Below are 20,630 nucleotides of genomic sequence, written 5' to 3'. Positions count from 1 at the left end.
AACCACCCCCCCACACATAGGGATGTAGCAATATGGCAAAACGTTAATAATTAGATCCAAGTAGTGGATGTTTGATGTACCATTCTTTCACTATTTCTCTTTGTTTGAAATGCTGAATGTGTGTTTGAACAGTCAGCGTGAAATGTTGAAACAAAGCTCATAGTAGTGTTCTAGAAAATTACCCACCAAAGCTATGTCCCACTTACATTTGCCATGCTGCACTCTTCATTAGGAGCCATTTTAGGAAGATTTCCTATTCTGCAATATTACCTAAATAGCCATCTACTTTTCTTTTCCAAATCTGCTGAAAATTATAAGTGGCAAGAAACGTATTTGAGGGACTCAGAGATATTAGGGACAAAATTAAAGTCATTGTGTAGATATTGGCTTGGGAGTATAAAGAGCTGGATTCCAACACACATACTCCCATCAATATGTATGTGATATTGGCCAGATCACTTAAATACCTACACGGATTGAGTCTCAATTTCATTTCATTTCAAGGGATCTGGATTGGATGACCTTCCATTTCTACCAAATGAGTTCTGGCTATGAATTTGTATAATATAGTGAAATTAGATACTATAAAGACATAGTATGTCTAAAATTTGGATCTGCAACGCATAGTGCAGAAATCACAGAACCCTTTTGATACAATTACACTTTTCACACTATAGAAAATGGAAAAGTTGCACAAAGTCATAAATATTTAACAAGAAAATGTTGGCACACAAAAGAGTTCTGCACAACATGTGTGTGAAGCTTCCCTGAAAGCAGTCATTAGACAAGCAGATCAAGTGACTATACATCCTGGAAAATGAAGATGAGTATAAAGGAATATGAGTCTGTGGATTTCGTGAAAGTTTTCGGTAGGCCAATAAATATTAAGTTGGGTCCAGCAATCATTTAACAAGGTGTTTTCCCTTTAATCCCATGGCACAAGTAAGTGTAGGATTAGTACCACCATCAACAGCTGAAACATTTGGTGTCAAACATCTGTTACAAATCACCCTTTTATTGAATTCCTTAGATGCAGCAACTAACAATTCATGGGGGCAGGGCCCTGATTTCAAGTCTCTCAAAGATGCTCCAAACATAAGATCAGTAGTGCTCTGGGGACCTTTGGAGCCACGAATCACTTTAAACAAAGTGATTAAATATGCCAACACTCTCCACATTTTACTCAGAAGTAAATGTGGATTTGGAAAGGGGCCCTGAACATTAGAACATTGACCTCAGCAGTTACTAAGATAAGCACTGCCACAGCATTGTGATTGCTTAGAGGCTTAATCTACCTATTTGATTCTGTCAACCAACTGATACAGCAACTTTTGCACTGAGAGACTGACCATTCTGAGACATTTATGAATGCCATCAGCTCTCTTCTAACAGAATAATGTCAAATACATGAGGAAGCCAAACCAAATGTATAGACAGGATTATCAACACATAAACAGTATACCAAATTAATTCGCAGATTTTTAAACAACATCTTCAAAATTTTGACGTAGGTTAGATCAGAAGGAAGTACATCTATTGGGCAACATTTTATAGCCAGAGTGAAAAATGATGATGATTCAAATCCCAAGTTATTTCCTGATCACTGCATAATTTTGGCAAATCCTTGGAAAGAATATCTGATTTCATTACAGATCCTCTTACAGTGTTCCACTGGTTATATATTTTTTCTAGAAAACATATTTTTCTTTACCTCTTTCATTATAGAGGATTCTTGCTTTTCTCATTATTCATCCAGTTATTCATTCAACAAAGATTTATTGAGAACCAGGCAATCATAAATAAAACATGGTCCATATGTTAGAAATAAGAACAGGAGGCTAAATGAGAGTAGACGAAGGGCATGTAGTCCATGCCGGGGAAGTGTGTGAGCAGTGGAAAAAATGAGGGGAGAATTGCTGTAAGATGTGCCACACCCAGGTGGAGGTGCTAGGAGTAGAAATAGGGAAGTGACAGATGTGAGGGGGTAGAGGACAATACTCCAGGTAGAAGTGGCAGCATTCAGAAAGGCTTGGAGTGGTGGAATAACAGGATGTGTTTGGCAACCTACAAGTAGTTCAAAATGCAAGGAATATGGGGGGGAGCCAATTGGGGGTAAATCTCATATATTGAAAGACGATCGAGAAAGACTTTGCAATCCGTGATATTTATTCTGAGAACAGAAAGCTATCTCAAAAAAGTTTAAGGAAGTTAACAACATGAGTAAATTTGTGTTTTAGAAAGAGAATGCTGGCATGTATGCAGAGGTTGAAGGGGGTAGACCTAGAAATCTGCTACAAGGTTGTCACCATCATGTGAACAAAAATATTTAATAATGTGAAATAAGGCAGTGGTGAGGATGGAAGAAAAAGAGATGAGTTGAAAGGAGGAATAAACTCACAGATATGTTTGTAATTTAAGCTGAAAGAATGTGAAATTGCATGAGGTGTAAAACTCATGATGAGAGTTAGATATAGATATGAATTCCAGAAAAATCAATGTATGACATTTATTGAGCAGTTACGTTTCAAAATATTTTTCCTTGGTAGACAGTGTTCTAATCAAAATGTCAGCAAAGGGAATACAAACCAAACCAAACAAAATGAAAAACAAAACAAACTTTCATCTCATCCACCTTATTTTCTCCCCAAATAATGGATTCATTTTTTAAAAAGACGTATCAGTGGAAGAAATTTACCACTTTCTGTACATCTGAACCTAATTTTGTAAACAGAACAGATTTTACAGCATACATTTTTAAAATGTGAAACGTAAAGTGCCGAATAAGATAATAAAACCTTCCCAAAATGTTAGCTTTTTATTTTATCAAACTGATAAAACATATTCAACTCAATTACATACAGTGCAAAATTATGGCCTGTGGGATTGCTCCCTGACCAGAAATCCTTCCTCATCAATGACTATCTGTGTTAGAGCAATAAAATCAGGCAGTAACCCAACATAGGGGTTTCTGGGCTATAACCTGGCACTGTCACCTCCCAATTTCTACCCCATCCTCCAACAGTCAAACAACCAGGGTAAATACGAGATCAAAGGAGAAGGGAGGATTTGGGCGTCCAAAGTTCATGGTCCTAAAATCGACCCAGGCAGTAACCCAACATAGGGGTTTCTGGGCTATAACCTGGCACTGTCACCTCCCAATTTCTACCCCATCCTCCAACAGTCAAACAACCAGGGTAAATACGAGATCAAAGGAGAAGGGAGGATTTGGGCGTCCAAAGTTCATGGTCCTGGCATGCATTGCTTTTCCCCTTTCAGTTTTCTTGAATTCCCCTCCCATCCTCTCCCTACTCCCTCATTCAGAGGAATGCAATCCATGTATGTGATTGGTCTTCAGTGTCTATGTAATAGGACTCTTAGCAGATGCATCCTATACGTAGGGAAATCTCACAATCCTCAATGAGTTTAGGATGGAAGGGAAGACTGTCTTCTCCAGTATCTGAGTTGCTTTGCTTTCAATTTCCTGATTTTCCTCTAGTTTCCAACTTTCTGGATGACGTCATGTCTTTTCTTACAAAGTAATTCACCTTTTCTCTAGCCTGAGCCATCTCCCACAGTTTATTAAAGAGACAGAATAGCAGAGTAATCAAGAGCTTGACACTAGAGTCAGGCAAACTTGGCTTCAAACCCAAGCTTTCTAATTTCCAGCTCTATAGTCTTAAATGAGTGTGGCCACCCCTTTGTTGTCTCATCTATGAAACAGAGATTACAAATTGCTCTTCCCTTGGGTTTTTCAAAGTAAGTTTAAATGAGTCATTTCATGTAATGTGTTTAGCACACGGCCTGGCACTAACGAAGTGCTAATCTGATACATTATTATTAATTCCAGAAGTGATTGGTCTTTTTTTATCTAGACCTTTCTGGCTAGTTTCTTTGGAAACTGAAACCCATACTTATTGAAGTCCTGGACTTTCTTCAGAATTCCCTGATCTAGCTTCTCCTCTGTTCTTCTTTTTAACGTTTCCTATCAGACCAACTATACTTACCCGAACCTCTCCAATTACCATCACTTCATTCTGGTTAAGTTCTTTTTGCTTTGTTTTTGTTTATTTCCTTGAATAGTAGCTTCTCCACAATTCCTGGATTTCATCATAATTTTTTCTCTAAAATATTGGCCCATCTCAGGGAACAATTTCACATTCCCTAATATGTTAGTCCTCCCTATCTTCTTCTACCCCTCTAGCTTGCTTTTCAATCATTCATTCACTTGTTCATTCAAGCTATGAAAAGCACTTTTTTCTACACTCAAGTAGTTTGCAACGTAGTGGGGAAGACAGACAAAATATTGTAACAAGTAGAATAATGAATTTCAATATTAAATTAGATATGTATAAAATGCTTACCTAAAACAGGATGTAGTGGATGGTAAGGATCATCATCAAATAATAGATATATTATTATAAGGTATAAAGAATATCACTGAGAAGAAGCATATAATTCTTGAGCAATGTGTTCAACGATGAATAGGAGATTTCTAGGAAATGAGAAGGGGGAGAAATGCTGCATTCTATGTCAAGGAAACACAACATGCATAAAGGCAAACATAGTGGAATGCAAACTACAACAGCATACAGTGTTTGAGAAGTCCAAGCATTGCTAGAGAATAAGGTTAGACAAGGAGGCAGTGGATGGGGAGGGGCAGGAGGTAAGCCTCTTAAGGTAGGCACATGTCAGACAGCCAAAGTCTTTTATGTTATGCCAAGTATTGCATCTGGACTTCACTGTGGAGCAGAAAGAATTGTTTCCAAATTATTAAATGCCTACTCAGCAACAGATGGCATCATAGATACTTGACATTCATTATCCTATTTAAACTTCAATTGAAATACAAGGTGGATAGATGTCAGTCTCATTTCATTGATATGGAAATCAAAGAGTCAGCTACGGAAATGGTATAGTCAGTATTTGAACAAAGATCCACTCGATTGCAAAGTTCATATTCTATTTTACCACATTTTGGAAGGGACTGGAGTAAGTTAGTGAGGAGTGAGACTCTGACATATCTTTGGCAAAGGCATAACGTGAACAAATTTGCTTCTTAGAATCATAACCGCAGCAGTGTAGAGAATAGATTGAAGAAAGAAGAATCAAGAAGCAGGAAAGTTCGTTAAAATCTGAAGCAGCAATCTGGTGAGAGGTGTAGGAGTTTAAACAAAGACGATGGGAAATTCAAAGAAAATGCTGGATCTGGGACCTATTTGGGAAACAGAACTGACAACATTGGCATTCTCAAAATGCTCATTGACATTTTATCACCTGAAACTCAAGTCACTAAGGGTCCACCATCTCATCATAATGATTAAAGGGCAAGAAGAAGAAAGAAAGAGAAGAACAAAGAGTTTTTGCTACAACTGGTAATTGGCCCTATCAAAAATATTTTGAAAATGAGGTTTTTAAAGTAACATCAAGCTATAGCTCAAAACTCAACCTATTTTTGATAATGGATTAGGAAGCAATCCCAGAGCTGATGAACAAAATGAAACTAGAGGTAGGTAAAGTATAAATTCTTGGAGGGGCTACAGGCAAGGGAGAAAGTTATGGTTTTGCCACAGTTAGTAGAAGAGGTGAGCACGGTGGGTAATAGACACTATATTATTAGTACACGGGCTGAGGGTTTGGAGGCAGTTTTTATAAGTCATCTCAGAGAGATTCTCTATTCAACTCAAATATTTACCTAGCGCTCTTGTGTGCCCAGTCGTGTGGCCCAGCAGTGATAAATGCCTCTTTCAGGATCCCAGCAATGATTTTTAAAAACATGTATTTGGAGCCTTAAGAAATACAAGACCATGCTGGGAACAATATTTTTAATTTTTAGTACACCTTTTGACTTATTGAGAGTCTGTTTTTTACTAGTGTTTTTTGTTTTTCATCTGAGAACAGGCTGTGTGCTTTAGAGAGACACTTCAGAAATTGTATGGTGACCTGTGCAATGCTGGCTGGCTGTTCTTATGGTGTTGGACATAGGGAGTGTGAATGTCCCTGTGAACAAAACAGGAATGAACTAGAGGCCCCAGATGGTTCAAGAGGAAGCTAAATGTCCACCGACTGAACATAAAAGTGTTTTCCCATGTCTGCAATAGGAAAAATTCTTATGGTAGAGTTTAAAAAGGGAAGGGAAGGATAACATCTTAGACTGATTGAGTCACAGGTCATAAACCCAAACATTACCTTCAAACGATCCTTTAATGAGATCAGACTAATACAAAACAAGACAACTTTTGATAGCATTCCGGCAGAATAACTCCTTTGTTTCCCGTGACCTGCCTTAGAGGGATCTTATAATAACACAGTCCTGGTTGTTAACAGGGAGGTACCATCACATTACCACCTCAGGCATGTTAAGGAAACACACTTGGCTTCCTTTCTCAGTCCGTGACAAGGGTTTTGAAAAGTCTTAGAAGGGTTCACAAAACCATGAGGGATGAAATAGGACTGCACATACAATGCCTGAAAAAGGGCTTTATATGTTCTCTGACGATGAGAGTGAGGTTGATCACGCAGCTCATTCTAGAGGTCCTTCCTCGGGCTCCCGAAGCCCAGCTCACTGCCTCGCCAGGGCTGCTGTTCTACAGACTCTGCCTTTTGTCCCTCTTAGACGCCAACCCCCACCTCCTAGGAGGTACAGAGAGTTCTGGTATCCTCTCGCAGCTCTCCTCACCAGCCTTCCTTCACGTTGCACAGTCTGAACTTGGCTCCTACAGTGAGAGTGACCTATGACTTTATCACTGTGGACTTTCCAGATTTACTTGGGCATAAGCACAGTTCCTTGGTATCAGCAGTACCACGAGAATGCCAGGATACCTTGAGCTGAGGCTGCTGAGAGATATGGAACAAAGCGAAATTTTTCCTGATTCACAGATTTTATTGCAAGGTCAAATTGAGGCTATTAATTTGGTCACTTTATCCATCATGTGACTTACGTAGCTGGTGGTTCAGTGTGCGCATATTAGTGAGCTTCTTGGGAAGTGAATTGTGGTAATAAGTTGAACAAATACTTGTATAGGATTTTCTATGTGACACGCCTTTTCCTAGGCAATGGTAAATTTGAAGTCCGCCTCTATCCTTTTCCTGGAAGAACTCCAATCTGGTAAAGAAACAAACCAACATCCCAAAAACTATAAAAAGAAGGCAGAATATTAAAGGTGGTAGAAAAGTTAAAGGAGCTTTTTGTGGTGTTACTTCCTTCAGAGGGGTTCACATTTCAATGGTACTAAAGGTAGAATTTAAGACACTGGCCAGAGGGTGGGGATGACCTTGGGAACACCGGGCACAGTCCATTTACTACACTGCCTGGGCACGTGTAATCTCCTCTAGATCTAATCACTCCTAAACAGGTGGGAGCATGGCGGCAGATGGGAGTAATTTCAAGTTCAAGAAAATCAAGAAGGTGCAATTGAGTTACCTTGAATGGGAAAAGTCTGGAGGGTGACACAAATGTGAAGATCATTCTTGCTCAGAGGCTGTAGTGATGTTCTTTGTATAGATCTAAGTTGAGCATGCACGTGACCAGAGTTAGTTTTCAACAAAGTCATCCTTCACGTTATCTCCTGACATGCACTCTGGCAAAAATTATTATGCTATATGAAATAAAAGTTTTGTTCTGTCCCTTAGATTTCATTTCCTTATTTATTCCCCTTCAAGCCAGTAAATAAGTTCTTCCTGTGAACAGTATGAAGTCACTGCTTGCAGCAAACATCCTCATCGGTGACCAAGAAAAACAAAGCATGTACATAACAGGTTTCTCACCAAGATTGCTGCCCACCTAGGCTTTCCACTTTATTTTGGACCCACAGCCTAATTGTATGTTCCTAGTTGACCTGGTCTCTCCGTAGGCATTTATTAAGTTATCTTGGATGATAGGATGTGTTTCCCAGTCTCAGACTCATCAATTAGCTCTTCTCTCAATAGCATCCCTTTTGCCTGGAGCTCCCCACTCCCTACTTAAAAACAAAAAAGTCTCTTTCCTACTCAGCATTCCCCTTTCAGCGTCTGCTCCCTGGTTCTGTCAGAAGACCAAGGTGTAACAACATCTTAAAGTAGTCTTGCCAAGGCTATTTGCATTTAAATAGGATTCTAAGCTTTACACTGAAGGCAATGCTCTCAAAAGGTAGAAGTTCAGACACTAGAGGGGAGATGGAAGAGAATGGAGGGGGTGGAGGACAGAGATGAACTCACAAGGGCGTTTCTCCTACTTCCATTGTAGTCCATAAGTATAAGGAATAATCACGTCTACACCCAATCAGCCCCAATGAGGTCGGAATCGACTTTGATTTCATATCTTTTTAATTATACCCTTCTCAAATTGACGTGAACTACTTATAATTATGTGGACTCCTCCTAACTCTCACAAGCCAGCCAGGTAGGGATAATCACCAGGGGGGGCTGGTGAGAACAGTCTCAACAGCTCCAAAAGGATCTGCCACCCATTGACATTGCCCTACCAAAAGAGAGAAATGCCCTTTCTTTTGCTTAAATTCATTCCTTTTAACCTGTTTCTTGCTGTCCTGAAATGCTTTATTGACTGTAACTTTATTTTCTAAGATTACATTTTGCCTTTTCTTTTTACTCTTCCTTTAGGAGAAATACGTTTTACATCATCTTGGGCTTAAGAGCACTTCTTATATTTCAGGTACAAGATATTATCCTTCTGTGTTCTCTTCTGCAGAGTAATACTAAATTCCTATATCCCCATTACCATTCATCAAAGTTGCTGATGGACTCCCCATAGCCATCCAATTAATTGGTTAATTTTACTTTCTCCGAAGCATTGTCTTTTAAACATAGAAATAAAAAGGTAATAGTTTCACATATATGAAAAAATATTCTTATTTTTATTTTATAGTGGATTTTAAAATTTTGAAACTTAGAATTTTAACTTTTATTTTATTATATTACATATAACTAAACAGTGACTTTTCAAGTTTAAATAGTAATTTTTAAATATTAGTTACACATATTACTTTTACTTGCTTATATGATATTTTATAATAAAATCATGTACCTTATAAATATTTATAGAAACTGAAAATCCAAAGTGTATCATAATACATAATTGATGATGTTACAGAGGCAATGTGTACTTAGCTCCACAGAACAAAATTCATAAATAAATGAAGAAAAATGAGAATAAAAAATACCACTGGCTTGGCAATTTAGAAACGATAATAACATCTTAATATTTCCCTTCTTTTAAAAATAACTACACAAAGAATCTGCGTTACTTAGGAGAGCTTTCAGAGGTGTAACATGTAAATGTTAGCCCTGATAATTAGCTATGAAGATTACGATTTTTAATGGGCCGTGTTTTTGCGAGAAAACTGGAAAATGAAGCAGAATATTCCTTGCCTTCATTTCTGCTTCCTGGACAGCAATTCACCTCAACTTCATTCAGGTAACCATTGATATTCCACCAACGTGTGATTTCAAATGTCCCACGGAGGATAACGAACAACTTACCAGTGAAACCTTTCCATATGACGAACAATTAAATGTCTTAGACATAAATTAAATCTTGCCTAATGTGTTGAATAAATAAGTGTGTTCGTCTAAATGTATAGTACACGAAGGAAGTCTGTTTTATCTGTTCCTTCTAACAGATAATCGAGGCAGAGGAGAGACAAAAGAAGGGACCCACTCTAAAATATAAATGCTTCACAAAGCAATCTCATGCTTCACCTAATGCAATATGTTTCTCGTGGGTCTTTTGTTACTCTGTGACATATTAAATTATCCTTCCAATTACCTTGGCAACTAAAACAAGAGCTCCTAATATGCTGATGACCGCTGGAGCTAATACCAGCTGTCAGTAATAAATGATAATTAAGGTATCTTAATTATTAAGCACGATGAGAATATGCAAAGTGTTTCTTTTTTATAAAACTTGTTTCTAAAGCATAGAGAAATCTTCATACTGACAAAATTCTCTTTCTGTACCTTGAATCAGCAATGTGGCCCTTTTTCTCCCTGAGACGGGTAGAGAGCTAGATAAATTGCGGCAATCTTTAACACATGTAGCCTCTCCTTATCCTCAGCCCCCCAGTTCCTTCCTGGGGTCTCTTTAGTTATCAACGTAGCAGAATGTGATGATTTAAAGCTGCATTTTTAGCCAGCTTATCTTCAGAACAATAGCAGCGATAACAAAGAGTCCATTCTAATAAAGGGTCTGTGCCCAGTCAGCTTAAGCAATGTAAAGTGTTCCTTTATTCTGCTTATTACCCTCTCCCCCAGAGGTTAACCATCTTAAAAGGCTGGCATTTAGACTGAGAGCAGGAACAAAGCATTACTAGAAAGCAGAGAGATCCTCCTCTAGCATGAAGATCTCTGCTTTCCGTAATTCTTAAGAAATATAGCAACTCAATGAAAAAGAACCGATACCTTTGAATGAGCACATTCCAGCACAGGAATACCGTTGTCTTGGCGGCTGCTGTGCAGAATGAGTTGCTTGGGCATGTATCCCTCTCTTCTTAGCTATGGGGTCTGCTTGGTGGCTGCTGCCAACACAGGGAGCATTTACGACGTGTATGTGCTGTTCGTCCGCAATAAAAGGAGACTAAGCAGCCCAGCTTGGTGCTGCTTGCCTGGAGGCATGAGATCTTTAGACCCTCGCCATCTGATTGGCTGCTTCCTAGTCTCACTGCACTCCTCTGCCTTAACCTTCGACTGTGTTCAATATATTTTCCCTGGGGATAGAGTCAGAGAATTGCTGGCTAGGGAATTAGTGGCAGGTTAAATCGAGCTGGTTTTAAAAAGCAGTGACATGATTTTCTATGAACACGTCTAACATCTAATTTCCCAAAGTTCTTCATAATGGACCCAGGAGAAACCTAATAAAATGGATATAATTTAACAATAGCAGTTTTATGTTTCCTCTCTGAAAATACCTTGAGTTTAACGTGCATATAACACGGTAGCGAAGTGATCAGATGGCTTCTCACGGCGCGGCAGGTCTGTATAATCAACATTAAATCAAAACAGATGGGGCTGACAGAACGTATTAGGAGGGTTATTAAAAATGCCAGGAGATGCAATTGAATAAGGCTACTGAAGCCATCTCAAGAAAGTCTTATAAATCATTTAAACAAAATAGTCTTACAATATTTATGCTTGATTTTTTACAGCTATGATAATGCAAACATAAAGATCAATGACAGGCAAACAGTAAAGCTTGTGTTAACGTCTCTAAAATAAAAGTAACAAATAAATGTCAAATCTCTTATTCTATGAAAGCAGGTCAAATAAGAAAAGAATAAAAAAGTACACCTTTAACATCTCCTATCCCTATATTAGATTCAATTTTATACTTAACTTTGGTCAAGAATTTGGAACAGGGTATTAAAAAATACCCATTGATATGTTATTTTTAAAAATGAGAGCCTTCAAGTTAAAGATAGTGAATTGACTGTACACATTTAACCTCACGTTCTCTCCCTCACTAAATCTCACTAAAATGACAATCAAGTTTTTATTTTAAAAACCATAAACCCACAAGGACAAAGAAACAGGGGAAAATTGCAACCAAGTTCAGAAAACTAGAAAGCTGACAGACAAGTGGTGAGTGAGCAGGGAAAGCTGAATCCTGAACTAGTCACGGGGAAAGTCAAGAAGCAACAAAATTTACGACACGCCAGCCCAAATAAGCTCTGGAACTGGTGTCAAAAGGGACCTTTGGAAGTGGAGATAAGGTGGGGCTAACCCACGCAGGTAGTCTGATGCCCATCCCTCACCTTACCAGAACACTGGAGGTTTATTCTCTGGAAAGACTAAAAGAGAGTGTCTCTGGGCTAGCGTGGTTAAGAATAAAGGTGCCAAAATGAAAACATGGGAGTTAATGGAAAATACGCCTTCTTCCCACACTCAACTCTTAGGAAACAGGTAGCAAGATGTATACTCTCCCGAAGGGACATTTGAAGAGTGTTCTTTGGGGACTCTGACCATCCTGAAAGATAAAACTTAAAGGCATTAATATTGGATACTACGTAAGAAATGGCCCAGCCAGATCACCTACCAGTGATGGCTACCTTAATAAGCGCTATATGTGAGTTTTTAGTGCCCTACTCTTACATACGAGCAGATCAGACAAACATCTACCATCAAAGCAGAGAACAGAACAAACAAACAAAAACAAGCAAATAACAGACAGACAAACCAATATGGAAAGAAGTAAATTGGAGAAAACAACGGGTGTACAGGGAAAACAGCTTAAATACTATCATTAATGCCCTTGTCAAAATAAGGGATGCACAGGCAGTTCTCACCGTGCTTGGTTCCAATATACATGAATATCAGTTACACGGTTTAGTTTGCAACAGCAGCCCCCTGGTAATACAGTTCAAATTTCAGTTACCATGGTACATGGACTATGGGTGATTGCACAGTGTACAAACTTTTCTTTTATGTCTTCTGCCCACAGTCACTGAGTAATAATAGATGCACATCGTGGTCAATGACCAGTCATATCACTTCTTTCAAAGTCTGTTGGTGATTGGTCAATTCACGTCTGTTAGTTCACACACAGAAAGCAAAGTACATAATTGTGTCACCTTGTTGCCTCTGGCATAAACCCATGTGACATTTTCCAGAATGATCATGAAAAGAGGGAATTGGCCAACAAAGATGAGAAGCGGCAATGAAATGAAAAATAAGAATACAGGAAGCGAAATTGGATATGATTAGAAGGTGATAGCAAAGCCAGGTTTGAAGGGGCTGGATGAACCATATTGCAAAAATCCAATGAATATAAAAACCAAGGAAAGGAGCTTCAGCAACTTTTAGTTTAAATCACATGAGGAACAGAAAGGCGCTTACGGTTGGATTGAAGACTGAAATATTAAAATCAATTAATTTGGCTAGCATTCAGGTGAAAATGTCGATGTTAATAGCCACAATAAAAGAAAGTGGTACTTACAAGTGAATGGAAGAAGAAATTTTTATTGCCAGTAGAGGCTAGTTTCATTGCTTCAAAAGTTGGCATGAATTGATTAATGTCAAGCTATGTTGAGAAGTTGCTAGAGAAGAAGAGGATGCTGCTATGGAATTTGCACCTAGATCCCAAGAATTGGTTAAGGCAAGAGGATATTATAACTGGCAAATAGTTTATGTGGATGAAAGAGTTTGTGATAAAAAATGGTGAAAATGGCCAAGATCAAGTGATACTGGCAAAATACTTCACATTAAAGGGCTCTTGGGGATATTTCATGACACTAAAATAACAAAGGATAAGTGATTGGAAACTGATCCAAACTTAGAAAGGAATGTGGCAATTCAGCAAGACCTGGAAAAGATGCTCATTTAGTTCTGTAAGTTATACCATGAGAAGGCGGCAAGCATTGTCTCCGAAAAGAAAACACTTTGATTATCAATGTTTTAAATTATAGTACACTAAGTAAACATTAGTTTTATCAGTTTTTATTTCCTTATACATTTAAAACTGCTTGTGAGCTTTTAATGTTTCCAAAAAGTTCACAGAACTACTGTCCTTTTTCCCATTGATTATTAAGAGTGCTCTGTATGGTAATTTTTATAATCTCATAGTTCCAGGCAAAGGGGAGACTGACTACATTGTATCTGAATAGGCAGCTGCAAGAAAGACATACATGAAACACAAAAAGCTCTTGGAAAACTCGGTAGAAAGATTGAAGATAAAGTTGAGGAAATATTCTTCAAAGTTGAGTAAAAGGACAAAAAGAAAAACAAAGGAAAATTGTGAGAAAAAAAGTAAGAAAATTTCAGGTATAATCAGGGAATCCAACACCTGAGTAGCAAGAGATAGACCAAGAGAGAATGAAGAAAACAAAAGGAAGAAAACCATCAAAAAATAATTCAAGCAAAATTCCTATGCATTTCCAGATTGGAAGTATGCCATTAAGGCACATGATTGGCTCATGATTGTGGAATTTCATGCTATAATAATCAAATGTCTGTAATTCTGAAAAATTTTCATTGCTAAGAAAATGTAAGATAGTCTTATAATATGTCACAGCTCTTTACAAAATACCATATAATTCCTTCATTTCTCAACTTTAGTTCTCTCCTCTAGGGGTTTTTTTTTTTTTTTTTTTTTTGGTGAGGAAGATTGGCCCTGAGCTAACACCTGTGCCAATCTGCTCTCTATTATGTACGTGGAACTCTGCCGCAGCATGGTTTGATGAGCAGTGTGTAGGTCCACACCCAGGATCCGAAACCACGGATCCCAGGCCACCAAAGCGGAGCACGCAAGCTTGACCACTACGCCACCAGGCTAGCCCTGACTCGTGTTTTTTTGATCTCATGTAAGTGTGACGGTTCATCCTATAATATCTTTTTTTGTAGGATACTTTGCTTAATATTGCAAATTATGGAAGGTAAAAATCCTAGTAGCCAAGCACTTAATACTCAGTTCTAGCTTAATTCCCAAGATCATCTCTGGCTTCAATGGTAAAAATTTTAAATTCTACTTGGAGTCCTCCACTGAAAATAATATATTTGTTGGCATTCTCTTTCAGACTTATCGATTTCAGTCTCTTTCTTGTTAGAAGCACAAAATAACACATTTTAAAATCAATGATAGAACATGCACACAGCACTGTTCAAAACTCTGAAGTGATGAAATGTGGAATAAAATAAAATAGCATTCAAGAGGAATATGCAAATATGTTTAGCATTTTTTTCTCCAAAATATTTACAATTATTTAAAAATAAATTAAAAACTCATTTGCTAATATAAAAGGACTGGTAAAATAAAATATGCTACTGCTTTAGCAGCAGAAGCATTTTACAAAATTATAGAACAATAGTAAATTATACTTCTTAATGCCTTTTAAGCAAATGAAAGCAAACTTAATCACAAAATTTAAAATGCCCATTTGATGCCTACTGAGGAATTTTGAGAAGGTCAAGGATATTTGATCCAATTGTAGAGATCTACAAGGATTTGTCAGCCACAGAAAATACCATTTTAAACCAACCTTTTTGGTTAGGAAATAAAATAAGCATTTCGTTAGCGTGTACCTTTATCTTCAGAGTATAATCTGTAAGCCTAAGTTATCATAAAAGATAGCTTTTCACAGCTGATATTTCTATTCAGTCATATATCCTTTCATTTATTCATCAAACATTGAATATCTCCTTCATGTTGGTGTCTTGCGTGGAACTGTGGATTTCAATGTTTAGAAAGGGAAACTAGAGGGAACGAGTAATAGGAGAGACTGATCCATCCTATAGAATGAAGCACCTTGTCTGTCCTATATCCTCCACTTCACAGAACATACCTAGAGATGCTACATACCCAGAGATAGCCTTTAAATTTACTCTCCTGTTACTGCGCAAAGGGTGTGATCTGCTTGCCTCAAGACAAAAGCCAATCTGTCAAGAGATAAGATGGTGGTAGAGGAAGGACTTTTATTAGGTGATGAGCTAGCTGGTCAGGAGATGGCAGACTAGCATTCTAGAGAACCATCTTAAGGGGGACACAGAATCTTGAAGCAGTGGGTTATAGGGGAGGGGTTAGGAATGTTGACCATCTGGTGTTACAGACTGAGAGTCACCACACCAGATCTTTCAGCTGTCATCGATGGTACATACAAGCATAGAATCTCTGTCCAGGGGTTATTACAATGCTAGGGAACTTAAAAGACTATTGTCTTATTGCAGCTGGGAAGTATATATGCAAGCAGGGGCCATAAATCTATAAATCATTCATGTTCTCTAGAGGAGGGCTATTAATTACCTAAACCACGTGCAACCTGGAGCATATCCACCTGGGCTTGTTCCCCAGATGTCATTTGCAGTTGCAATATGGCTTCTTTTCTACAATATGGGTTGTCTTTTGTCACCCTGTGTTGAGCCAGTATCACTTCCTCTGCCTATGTAATCTTAGAAGCAGATGGTTTTTATAAATCTTATTAGCTTTAATTTCGGTTTGCCATGAGTGATTAGAGACTTATCCTTAAATCTTTGCTTTTAGAAAGTAACTTTTTTGTTTTGTTTTGTTTTAGTTTGGTTTTGGTGACGGAGATTGGCCCTGAGCTAACATCTGTGCCATTCTTCCTCCATTTTTTTTGTATGTGGGACTCCACCACAGCATGGCTTGATGAGCAGTGTGTAGGTCTGTGCCTGGGATCTGAACCTGCAAACCCCAGGCCACAGAAGCGGAGTACACAAACCCAACCACTGTGCCACCAGGCCAGCCCAGAAAGTAACTCTTTATGCTGTACAGAAGTGGAGCAGCTAAGTCAAAATGGTAGACTGCCTATTTAACTAACGCAATTTATACATTTCTACCAGAAACTTTACTGTAAAGTCAGGGAATCTCTAAAGGTTTGAAATATAAATGGTAGCTGCCAGTTCCAATTCCAAAAACAGGGATCCGAAACACACTTTTGATAATTAACCAACGGTGTGAAAAGGCAGCTTGTTCCCTCCCTCAGCTCACGCTCTCCCTGTTTGCAGTGGTTCACTTCTTTTGAGTCTGTCACAGCTTTTGTCTGTTTGCTTCAAAGCCATATTCAGCTGCGGATCTCAAACACAATGCAATGGGCTGGTGTCTGCTTACCAGAGCTGAAATGCTTTGTTTCAGAATTGCCTTAACAGCTAACCTATTGGTCTAGATTTACCACCTCGACCTACTTCATTCATTTATTTTCATGAAAATGGAGACTTCTGATGCTGAATCACATGAGAGGCATCCGTTAGACTAGTGTTCAGATAAAAATAATTATTTTTCCGATACATTGCCTCACTCATGTTAGCGCTTCTGGGCAATAAGTGGAGGAAATAAAATACTTATAATCTCTAAAAGTAATTCTGGGGCGCATAGAGATTTCTACTTTAAAACATGTTTTAAAGTGCCACTTTAATTCCTGATAAAAATAAATCATCCCTCAAACAGCCTTCCCATTGTCTCCATCTCCTTTAGACAAATTCAAGTCCCAGCTATTGGCTGTTGATACTTGGCCCCAACGCAAGTGAAGGAAGATGGGGAAACAAAGATAGAAATTGAACTGAATGCATTTTATTCAAAGCGTCTTCCTTCTTCTTCTCTCTACTTTGGCTCAAGGTTAAAAAGGTTGAGAGAAATTTAAGGAAATTTAAGCAAAGGCAGGTACTGAAAGTAAGAGAGGAATAAGGAAAATTCGGTAGTATGTATGTTCTACAAGAAAGCTGGTAAAGAGCAAAACTCAAGAGAATGGTTATTGAAGGTCAACGCTTCTTTACTACCCACAAAGACCCCTTTTATGGTTTTCCCCAGGCGAACTCCGTGATTTGAAGATATTGAATACCAAATGAGTTGCATATATTAGATAAAAATTCATCTCCCTTTGTCTTTTTTAAAATATTTTTTGAGATATAAATGACATATTATATTCCTTTAAGATGTACAACATAATGACTAATATTTGTGTATATTGCAAAGCGAGCACCACAAATAAGTCTAGTTAACATTTAGTTAACATCCATCACCGCACAGTTACAAACATTTTTTTTTTCTTGTGGTGAGAACTTTTAACACTCTTTTTGTGATGAATAGATCGAATATGAATATAACTAACCAGTAAAGCAGAAATCAGCATGAAATAACTGGAGACAGATTGGTTAGCTGATATGTTTCCAGTCAAAAGCTAGAACTTTAAAATTTTATGTCAGCTTTTGCTCCTTCATCACAGGAAAATGACAATATCCATTATACTTTTAACATATTGAACATTTTTGTAGATCCCTATTCTTAATTTCTCACACTAGAATCCCAGAATGGGAATCAATCTGTGATGTAAACAATCAAGCTGATTATTAGGCTGAAAACTCAAGGCTAGCAAACGTGCTGGTTTTGAAATTGTCAAAAGCAAGCATTTATTTAATTCAATGACACTTTTAATTTATTGATTGTAATCTCATCTTAATCTTTAAACCATTCTTCTGATTATATGACCCAAATCAGTAAAATACAAAACTATTTCTTCATTACTTACCAAGTTTTTGCAAAAGAGGGAAATAAATGATAGGGAGGGGGAAGATGAGTAAAAGGGTAGAAAAACATTATCCTTTAAATTAAACGCCTTTCAAAAGAATCAACATGAATTGAGCATTATCTTTTCTTCCCTCTAAATGTAGTCTTATAGTTACCATATTTATCTATAAAGTCAGTTTATTTATAAAATGTCCCATTCCAAAGATATTTTGAGGCAGCTCACTTATTTCTACTTTGTGATTTCAGTTGATCTGAATTAACCTTCACCAAGAGCACATTAACAACAGATACCTTCTGTGCCAAATAAGACAATGGGATGCAATCTCTGGAAACCGAATAAATAATTTCAGATTCAAAAACTCAGATTTTAGGCTTCAAATCTTAAATTTGAGATCATTATACACAGTTTGATAGTATAACCTCATTTTTCTTAAAAATAGTATGTTAACGCATGCATGAGAAATAGCAGAAATAAAAAACTGTTAGTATTGGTTGTGTCATGAGGACAGGCTTCGCTTTATTACCAATGGTGCCTCTCTGAAGGAATTTGAGTATATTATTTTTTAAAACTTTAAGAGTTTGAATGGCGTTGGGTAGATAGTCACTCATCAGTTCCCCAGTGGGCTGTGAATAGTGCAAATCTTCTGCTTTCAGAAGCTTTTTCTTCTTCTTAACCCCTTGCATTTTTCAATATATTTTTTATTATTTTACTTTTCAAAGCATTTTTGAGATAGATTTTATATACAATAATAATGCTCAGATCTCATATGTACAATTTGATCAGTTTTGACAAATATATACTCTTGTGTAACCAATCACCAAAATATTAATAACTGAACATTTCCATCAGCCATGAAAGCACTTTCTTGCTGCTTTCCAGTAAACTCTCCTCACCCGAAGGAAATCATTATGCTGATTTACATCCTAAGAACTCGTTTAACCAGTTCTTGAACTCATATAAATGGAATATATTGCATGCGCTTTCGTGTATGGTTTCTTTTAATCAACATAACACTTTGGAGATTCATCCATGTTGTTGCACGTTTCAGTAATACACACCTTCTTCATTTCTGAGAAGTATGCTAATGTAAGGACTAGCAAAAGTCATGAAGTTTTCTTCTAGAAGATTTATAGTTTTAACTTTTGCCATCAGGAATATGATTAATTTCAACTTATTTTGTGTTAAGGCTGTGAAGTAATAGTTAACATTTTCCTCCATTTTTCCAATTTTTCCAGCAACATTTATTCAAAAGACTTTCAAATCCCCCATTGAATTGCATCAGGGTTGATGTTGGAATTTATTTCTGGATCCCATATTCTTTTTTTCTTCTGCAGAGAAAGATTTGCCCTGAGCTAACACCTGTTGCCAATCGTCTGCTTGTTTTACCCTCTCCAAAGCTCCTGTAGGCTGTTATATATCTTAGTTGTAAGCCCTGCTAGTTCTTCTCTGTGGGCCACCACCACAGCATGGCAACTGACTGACGAGCAGTGTCGTGCCATGACTGGGAAGTGAACCTGGCCTGCCAAAGTGTTGAGCACCAAACTTAGCCACTAGGCCATGAGGGCTGGCTCTGGATCCTACATTCTTGTCCACTGGAAGGTTTGTTTATACTTATGGCAACACCACACTGTCTCAATTTTTCTTGAAATAAAATACTATTACTCCTCTAAATTTTTTCTTCCTTTTCAAATTTGTCTTGGCTGTGCCAAGACATTCAAATTTTCATATAAATTTTACAATTGCTATGTCAAATTTTACAAAAACCCGCTGGGATTGTTTTTGCAATTGCTCCTAATCTATAGATAAGGGAATAATGAATATTTTAACAATATTGAGTCTTCCAAACCATAAGCATGGTAGATCTATTTATTTGGACCTTCTCTAATTTCTCTAGCAGTATTTTGTAGTTTTCAGTGTAGAGGTCTTGCACATCTTTCATTAAATTTATTCCTATGAAATAGATGTTATCATAAATGGTATTATTTTATTTTCACTTGTTTATTGCTAGTGTATGAATTGATTGATTTATACTCTGACCTTGCTAAATTCACTTATAACTTCTAGTAGTTTGTAAACCCATTGGATTTTCTATGTATTCAATCATGGATAGTCTTCAAATAGAAAATTTGACTCCTTTTTTGTTTTTCAATCTTTAAGACTTTCCTTTCTTTGTTTTATTCTTCCTGTCTTTTTTTTCTTTTTCTTTTCTTTTTTTCCTTGTTGCACTGTTTAGACTTCTAGTACACGCTGAGTAGAAGTTGTTAAAGTGGGCATCCTTGCCTTGTTTCTATGTTAGGAGTGGTGTGGGATATTCAATATCTTATTAAGTGTGATGTTAGATGTAGGCATTTCATAGGTGTCCTCTTTCAATTTTAAGAAGTTCTATCACTACATGCTATGATATTGTTTTTATTTTTAATCCTGATTAGGTGTTGAATTTTGTTAAATGCATTTTCCACATCTATTGAGCTGATTATATGATTTGTTTCTTTATTGTGTCAGATGTGAATTATATTAATTCATTTTAAGATATTAAATAACCCTTGCATTCCTGGGATAAATCCTACTTAGCCATAATGTAATAGCATTTTTACATATTACTGAATTTGATTTTCTAAACATTTTATTGAAGATTTTTACATCTATGTTTGTGAGAAATATTGATCTGTA

General features: G+C 37.2%; 1 protein-coding gene across 8 annotated transcripts in view; it reads right to left on the bottom strand.

Annotated features, from left to right (window-relative positions):
- Positions 1–10,620, bottom strand: part of SORBS2 (sorbin and SH3 domain containing 2) — a 332,703-nt gene extending 322,083 nt beyond the window's left edge. For all 8 annotated transcript variants that reach the window (XM_070253148.1, XM_070253152.1, XM_070253122.1 and 5 more), the window contains exon 1: positions 10,393–10,620. The gene's annotated coding sequence lies outside the window, so the exon portion shown is untranslated. The remainder of the gene's footprint in view (positions 1–10,392) is intronic.
- Between the last annotated feature and the right edge of the window lie 10,010 nt (positions 10,621–20,630).

Source organism: Equus caballus, chromosome 27 (genome assembly GCF_041296265.1).
Source record: "Equus caballus isolate H_3958 breed thoroughbred chromosome 27, TB-T2T, whole genome shotgun sequence".
In the NCBI taxonomy this organism is placed as follows: domain Eukaryota; kingdom Metazoa; phylum Chordata; class Mammalia; order Perissodactyla; family Equidae; genus Equus; species Equus caballus.
This window is presented reverse-complemented; position numbering and strand designations above follow the sequence as displayed.